The following is an 8,279-nucleotide window of genomic DNA, read 5'->3' as shown; positions in this document are numbered from 1 at the left end:
GACAGACAGAGGTTAGATCTCGGTGAGGGGTGGGCAGAGCAGAGTCATCGAGGGGACAGACGGAGGCAGGGTCTTGGTGATGGAGAGATGGGGGCGGGTTCTCAGAGAAGGATGAGCGCGGGTTCTCGATGAGGTGAGAGACGGGGGCGGGGTCTCAGTGAGGGAGAGATGAGGGCCAGGTATTGTGAGGCTGCATATTGCAATGATGCATATTTCCCGGTCTCACTGACTTCTTATGTTTAGGTCAGTATATGAAAAAATCTACATGGGCCTGGACTTTATTTTTTTCTTTCCTTTTTTTTTGTTTTCAGACGGAGTCTTTTTTCTTATTCTTAAAAAAGCAAAAATTCTTAGCTGGGTGCGGTGGCTCATGCCTGTAATACCAGCACTTTGGGAGGCCGAGGCGGGCGGATCACCTGAGGGCAGGAGTTCAAGACTAGCCTGGCCAACATGGAGAAACCCCGTCTCTACTGAAAATACAAAATTAGCCAAGTGTGGTGACACATGTCAGTAATCCCAGCTTCTCGGGAGGCTGAGGAAGGAAAATCGCTTGAACATGGGAGGCGGAGGTTGCAGTGAACAAGATCGCACCATTGGTCTCCAGCCTGGGCAAGAAGAGTGAAACTCTGTCTCAAAAAAAAAAAAAAAAATCTTACAAAAAAATCACCATTATTGAGCTGGATGCAGTGGCTCACTCCTGTAATCCCAGCACTTTGTGAGGCCGAGGCGGGAGGATCGCTTGAGCTCAGAAGTTCCAGACTAGCCGGGCAACATGGTGAAACCCCGTCTCTACCAAAAATACAAAAATTAGCCGGGCATGGTGGTGTGCAACTGTAGTCCCAGCTACTTGAGGGGCTGAGGTGGGAGGATCCTCTGAGCCCAGGAAGTCGAAGCTGCATTGAGCCATGATCACGTCACTGCACTCCAGCTTGGGTGACAAAGCTAGATCTTGTGTCAAAAACAAAACAAAACAAAGCACCATTATGTCATCATTTTTTATCCAAAAACATAAATTTTGAAGGCCTGGCACAGTGACTCATACCTGTACTCCCAGCACTGGGAGGCTGCAGCAGGACGATAACTTGAGCCCAGGAGTTTGAGGCTGTAGTGAGTTGTGATCGCACCACTGCACTCCAGCCTGGGTGACAGAGTGAGACACTGTCTCAAAAAAACAAACAAAAAACAAACTGATGGTCAGGCGAGGTGGCTCACACCTGTAATCCCAGCGCTCTGGGAGGCTGAGGCCGACGGATCATGAGGTCAGGAGATGGAGACCATGCTGGCCAACATGGTAAAACCTGGTCTCTACTAAAAATACAAAAAATTATCTGGTCGTGGTGGCACACGCCTGTAGTCCCAGCTATTTGGGAGGCTGAGGCAGGAGAATTGCTTGAACCTGGGAGTCGGTTGCAGTGAGCCGAGATCGCGCCACTGCACTCCAGCCTGGCGACAGAGCAAGACTCTGTCTCAAAAACAAAAAACAAAAACGAAAACAAAAACCTGATTTACTTCTTTTCCCAATTCATTTCAGACCAGAAGACCATGTAGCACCAAAAAGATAGCTGCAAAGCGGAATAAAGTTGGGGAAAACAATCTGCTGGCCGGAAGAGAGTAAGATGCAGGAGGATGATTGCTGGTTCTCCGAAGCACGAGTCAGGGAGGCCATGAGATGGAAGAGCCACCCCACAATGGGAAGAACCTGGAGACAAGGTTCTCCTTGTCTATGCCCAAGAGAAGCCACCCTTCAGGAGAGAGTTTCTGAGTTTCATGAACTTGGGGAACATTATAAACCTATTCAAAATATGCTTACTCACAGAGAGGTCTCACAAGTAGGCACGTCGTCCATAAATGAGACTCGCATGTTGAATATTTACACAGAATTCAGTTTTTGTTTAGATGACTATCAGAATAAAATATGTGTATGAAAAGCCTTATGAATGTCATGACTATAATGGAACCTATGGCAAAGCATTCATCGTACTCAATTTGAAGGAATTCAGACAAGGCAGAAGCAGTCTAGGTGCTCTGAAAATGGCAGTAATTTTTTTTTTTTGCGACAGAGTCTCGCGTCTTGCTCTGTCACCCAGGCTGGGTTGCAGTGGCATGATCTCGGCTCCTGCAATCTTCTCCTCCCGGGTTCAAGCGATTCTCCCACATCAGCCTCCCAACTGGCTGGGATTACAGGCATATACCACCACGCCCGGCTAATCTTTGCATTTTTAGTAGAGATGAGTTTTCACCATGTTGGCCATGCTGGTCTCAAACTCCTGACCACAACTGATCCGCCCACTTCGGCCTCCAAATGTGCTGGGATTATAGGCATGAGCCACCACACCCAACCTAAATGGCAGCAGCTTCTAATGTAGCAATGCACTTGCTTTCTTGTCAAGACAGACTTTCCATGGGGGAGAATCCCTATGAGTGCAATAAGAGTGACAAAGTCTTCAGTTGATTAATTATCCCTTAATTGACAGGCATCAACTCAACGTGGTGAGAAGCCACATGTACATAATCCATGTGGAAAAACCAGGCCTGGAGCGGTGGCTCACGTCTGTAATCCCAACACTTTGAAGACTGATTACAAACTGGGAGGTTGAGGTAGGAGAATCCCTTGAGCCCAGGAGTTCAAGACCAACCTGGGCAATATAGTGCAACCGCTATCTCCACAAAAAATTAGCCTGCTGTGGTGTCACGAGCCTGTAGTCCCACCTACTGGAGGAATTGAGGCCGGAGGGTCGCTTTAGCCCAGGGGTTGGAGGCTGCAGTGGTGAGGGTCTCGGTGAGAGGGAGATGGGGGCGGGCACCCGGTGAGGGACAGACGGGGGCGGGAGCCATGATTGCGCCACTCACTCCAGCCTGGGCAACAGAGGGAGATCTTGACCTTAAAAAAACCCTCTTCACTATTATTTTTGGTATAAAATAAAAAATTATTTAAAAATTGTATTAGGAAATAAAAATATTAGTGAAAAGGGATGTATCAGTTATCTACTGCTGTATAACAAACCACCCGGAAACAGCGCATACTCGTACATGGCGGCATAAACGCAGAGGAAAGCGAGCAGAGGCATTTCGAGGTGCAGCCCAACCGACTCCCTCCATCATGGTCCAGCCCCCATACGTCCTCCCGCCGGGTTCCGCCCCCACGGTCCCCAGTGAAGCCGGAGGGCGGGGTCCAATCGCGCTTGGCTGCGCGGAAACTAGGACTTCTCCCCAGAGTTGCGGAGGACGCGGCCGCCGCCCCTCCCAACTCCTCAGGCCTCCGAGGCCGGGTCCAGAGCCCTCAGTTCCTTCTGAAACCCTGGAGCGGAATCAGAAGTGCGCGTGGCCAGAGCGGCGCCTCCTGCCCTTTAGCCGCCGCTGGCCCAACCGTTTCCCCAGCAGTAGCCTCTGCGACCAGGTGCAGCTTCAGGTGCGGCTTAGCCACCTGGAGGGAGGCAGACGGGGGCGGGGTCTCGGTGAGGGAGAGATGGGGGCGGGGACTGGGTGAAGGGCGAGATGGGGGCGGGGTCTCGGTGAGGGTGAGACGGGGGCGGAGCCTCGGTGAGGGGTAGATGGGGGCAAGGTCTTGGTGAGGGAGAGATGGGGGCGGGGACTCAGTGAGAGGGAGATGGGGGCGGGGTCTGGGTGAGGGAGAGACGGGGGCGGAGTCTCGGTGAGGGGGAGATGGGGCGGGATCTCGGTGAGGGAGAGATGGGGCGGGGTCTGGGTGGGGGAGAGACGCGGGCGGCGACTCGGCGAGGGAGAGATGAAGGCGGGGACTCGGTCTTGGTTGAGACAGGGGCGGGGACTCCGTGAGCGAGAGACGGGGGCGGGGAGTCGGTGAAGGGAGAGATGGGGGTGGGGTCTCCGTGAAAGAGAGTAGTGGTGAGGGGACAGACAGGAGCAAGATCTCGCAGAGCGCGGTGGCTCACGCCTGTAATCCCAGCACTTTGGGAGGCTGACACAGGCGGATCACGAGGGCAATCGATTAAGACCATACTGGCCAACATGGTGAAACCCCATCTCTACTAAAAATACAAAAATTAGCTGGGCATGCTGGCGGGCGCCTGTAGTCCCAGCTACTGGGGAGGCTGAGGCAGGAGAATCGCTTGAACCTGGGAGGCGGAAGTTGCAGTGAGCCGAGATCGGGCCACTCCAGCCTGGTGATAGAGCGAGACTCCGTCTCAAAAAAAAAAAAAAAAAAAAAATCTCGGTGAAGGGGGAGACAGGGTGGGGTCTCAGTAGTGAGAGAACAGATGGGGCCGGGGTATTGTGAGGCTGCATCAATGATGCATATTTCCCAGTCTCACTGACTTCTTATGGTTAGGTCAGTATATGTGCAGGGGGAAAGAAAGGGAGATCAGACTGTTACTTCTGGGGAAAAGAGAGATCAGACTGTTACTGTGTCTATGTAGAAAAAGGAAGACACAAGAAACTCCATTTTGATCTGTACTTAGAAAAATTCTTCTGCTTTGAGATGCTGTTAATCTGTAACCTTAGCCCCAACCCTGTGCTTGCAAAAACATGTGCTGTGTTGACTCAAGGTTTAATGGATTTAGGGCTGTGCAGGATGTGCTTTGTTAAAAATGTGTTTGCAGGCAGTATGCTTGGTAAAAGGCATCGCCATGCTCCATTCTCGGTTACCCAGGGACACAGTGCACTGTGGAAGGCCGCAGGCACCTCTGCCCAAGAAAGCCCGGGTATTGTCCAAGGTTTCCCCCCACTGAGACAGCCTGAGATATGGCCTTGTGGGAAGGGAAAGACCTTACTGTCCCCCAGCCTGACACCCGTAAAGGGTCTGTGCTGAGGAGGATTAGTGAAAGAGGAAGGCCTCTTTGCAGTTGAGATAAGAGGAAAGCATCTGTCTCCTGCTCATCCTTGGGAATGGAATGTCTTGGTGTAAAACCCGATCGCACATTCTATTTACTGAGATAGGCGAAAACCGCCTTATGGCTGAGGTGAGACATGCTGGCGGCAATACTGCACTGAGATGTTTGTGTAAAGTGAAACATAAATCTGGCCTACATGCACATCCAGGCACAGCACCGTTCCTTAAACTTATTTGTGACATAGCGTCCTTTGCTCACATTTTCCTGCTGACCCTCTCCCTACCATTACCCTATAGTCCTGCCACATCCCCCTTGCCCAGATAGTAGAGAAAGTGATCAATAAATACTGAGGGAACTCAGAGACCAGTGCTGGTGCAGATCCTCACTTGCTGAGCACCCGTCTCCTGGGCCCACTTTTCTTCCTCTATACTTCGTCTCTGTGTCTTATTTCCTTTTCTCAGTCTCTTGTCTCCACCTTGCAAGAAATACCAACAGGTGTGGAGGGGCAGGCCCCCTTCAATACGAAAAAAATCTACATGGGCCTGGACTTTTTTTCTTTAGGAAAAAAAAATCACCATTATCTGGCCAGGCGCGATGGCTAGTGCCTGCAGTCCCAACACTTTGGGAGGCCGAAGCGGGCAGATCGCTTGAGCTCAGAAGTTCAAGACCAGTCTGGACAATATGGCAAAACCCGGTATCTACAAAAATAAAAAGAAATAAAAATAAAAATTAGCCAAGCATAGTGGCACCGTGCCTGTAGTTCCAACTACTTGGGGGGCTGAGGCGGGAGGATCACCTGAGCTTGGGAGGTTGAGGTGGTGGTGAACAGTGATCGTGCCACTGTACTCCATCCAGGCGACAGAGTAAGACCCTGTCTGAAATTAAAAAAAAAAAAAAAAAAAAAACTGGCCGGGCACGGTGACTCACACCTGTAATCCCAGCACTTGAGCTCAGGAGTTGGAGACCAGCCTGGTGAAATTATGTCTCATTATTATTTATACAAAATAAACTTTTAAAGAATATATATATATATATATATATATTTTTTTTAGTGATGAGAATCTCACTATGTTGCCCAGGCTGGAGGGCAGTGGCTATTCATAGTGGCAATCATAGCACACTGCAGCCTTGAACTCCTGGCCAACATGGCGAAACCCTGTCTCTACTAAAAATACAAAATTAGCTAGGCATGGTGATGCGGGTCTGTAATCCCAGCTACTAGGGAGGCTGAGGCAGGAGAATCGCTTGAACTTGGGAGTTGGAGGTTGCAGTGAGCTGAGATCGTGCTACTGCACTCCAGCCCAGGTAACAGAAAGCTAGACTCCATCTCAAAAAAAAAAAAAAAAAAAAAAAAAAAGAATTATAGGGAGAAGTCCAGGTACTCAGGTCTGTATTTCAGCACTTTGGGAGGCCAAGGGGTGGCTCAAGTGATCAAGACCAGCCTGGGCAAGATAGTAAAAACCCATCTTTACAAAAAAATTTAAAAATCAGCCAGGCATGGTGGCATGCATCTATGGTCCCTGCTACTGGGGAGGTTGAGGTGGGAGGATTGCTTGAGCCTGGGAGGTCGAGGCTGCAGTGAGCCATGATCATGCTACTGCACTCCATCCTGGGTGACAGAGCAAGACCCTGTCTCTTTAAAAAAAAAAAAAGTTACAGGGAGATAGTGTTATGTATGGAGTGCTTGAACCAGGTAGAAGATCTAGAAGGAGCCACAGGTGTGCATTTTGAGAGAGTTAAAGGAAGTTGAGGAAAGCCATTTGTTCCTTTCAAATGCATATGGTGTCCTATTTAACCAAAATTATATCCCAGTAACATTTCTTTTCCATCTAGCTGTGTATTTGTGGGTAACCTAATGTAACAGACACATATCAAAGTTTCAGTTAATTTCCTACTCATGTAACAATCTAAATTTAGTTGGCTTTCTTCCCCTGGTGGTGCAGAAACCCAGTATCTTTGAATGTTGAGACACCATGTACATCTAGGTGGAAAGGGAAAGTAAAAATAGAGAAAGCTGGCTGGGCATGGTGACTCATGCCTGCAATCCCAGTGCTTTGGGAGGCTGAGTTGGGAGGACTGCCTGAGACCAGGAGTTGGAGACAAGCCTGGGCAACCTAGCAAGACCCCATCTCTGGAACAAAAAATTAAAAATTAGGTGTGGTGGTGCACACCTGAAGTTCCAGCTACGTGGGAGGCTGAGGCTGGAGGATTGCTTGAGCCCAGAAGTTTGAGGCTGCAGTGAGCTGTGCAGCACCACTGCACTCTAGCCTGGGTGAGAGATTGAGACCCTGTCTAATAAAAAAGAGAAAGCACATTGCTCTTTGGCTAACACGACACATTTTTTTCCTTTAACATTTTGTGGTAAAAACTAGTCACAAGGGCTAGTGCCATTCCTGGTGGGGCAGCTATTTTTCAGCAATCACTCTGTATTCTGGAAGGGAAGAAAAATATTGAGGGAAAGTTCTTCTATCTCTGGATTCTGCTAACTTAAAAAAATTATTAGGCCGGGTGCGGTGGCTCACACATGTAATCCCAGCACTTTGGGAGGCTGAGGTGGGTGGATCATCTGGAGTCAGGAGTTCGAGACCAGCTTGGCCAACATGGTGAAACCCCATCTCTACGAAAAATACAAAATTAGCAGGGCATGGTGATGTGCACCTGTAATCCCAGCTACTTGGGAGGCTGAGACAGGAGACTCACTTGAACCCGGAGGCGGAGGTTGTAGTGAGTCCAGATCGCACCATTGCACTCCAGCCTCGGCAACAAGAGCGACACTCCGTCTCAAAAAAAAAAAAAAAATTGTTTGCCCTTGGGAAATTTCTCTTATTTTCTTTTTCATTGATAGAGCAATTAAAAAATAAAGGGTTTTGTTTTTGTTTTGGTTTTTTCCACTTGCTTTGCTGTAAAGAAAAAAGTTTTTTTTTGTGGGATCTGGGATTTTATATCAGGACAGTCTTTCAGAAGACTGTTTGCCTAACTTCCACAAGCAGGTGTCTAGACTAAAATTAGTTTCTACTTTCCTGGAGTTCATCAGACAGCATGAAAGATAAACAGCGCAAGTGATAAAGCGTTATGACAAGACTTATAATAAAGGAATTTCAAAGGGGTTATGGGGTGCTGGGAGGGGAGGGATAAGAGTGCACCTAACAGTGGGTGGGACATGGTGGCCCATACCTGTAAATCCAGCACTTTGGGAGGCCAATGTGGGCAGATCACTTGAGGTCAGGAGTTCAAGACCAGCCTGGCCAACATGGTGAAACCCCATCTCTACTAAAAATACAAAAATTACAGGGCATGGTGGTGCATGCCTGTAATTCCAGCTACTCAGGAGGCTGGGGCAGGAGAATTCGCTTGGACCTGGGAGGCAGAGGTTGCAGTGAGCCAAGATCCGCCACTGGGCTACAGAGGGAGATTCCATCTCAAAACAAACAAACAAACAAAAAAACACCTAACAGGATATTTTCTCCAGAG

The sequence above is a fragment of the Pan paniscus genome, chromosome 20 (genome assembly GCF_029289425.2).
Source record: "Pan paniscus chromosome 20, NHGRI_mPanPan1-v2.0_pri, whole genome shotgun sequence".
In the NCBI taxonomy this organism is placed as follows: domain Eukaryota; kingdom Metazoa; phylum Chordata; class Mammalia; order Primates; family Hominidae; genus Pan; species Pan paniscus.
This window is presented reverse-complemented; position numbering follows the sequence as displayed.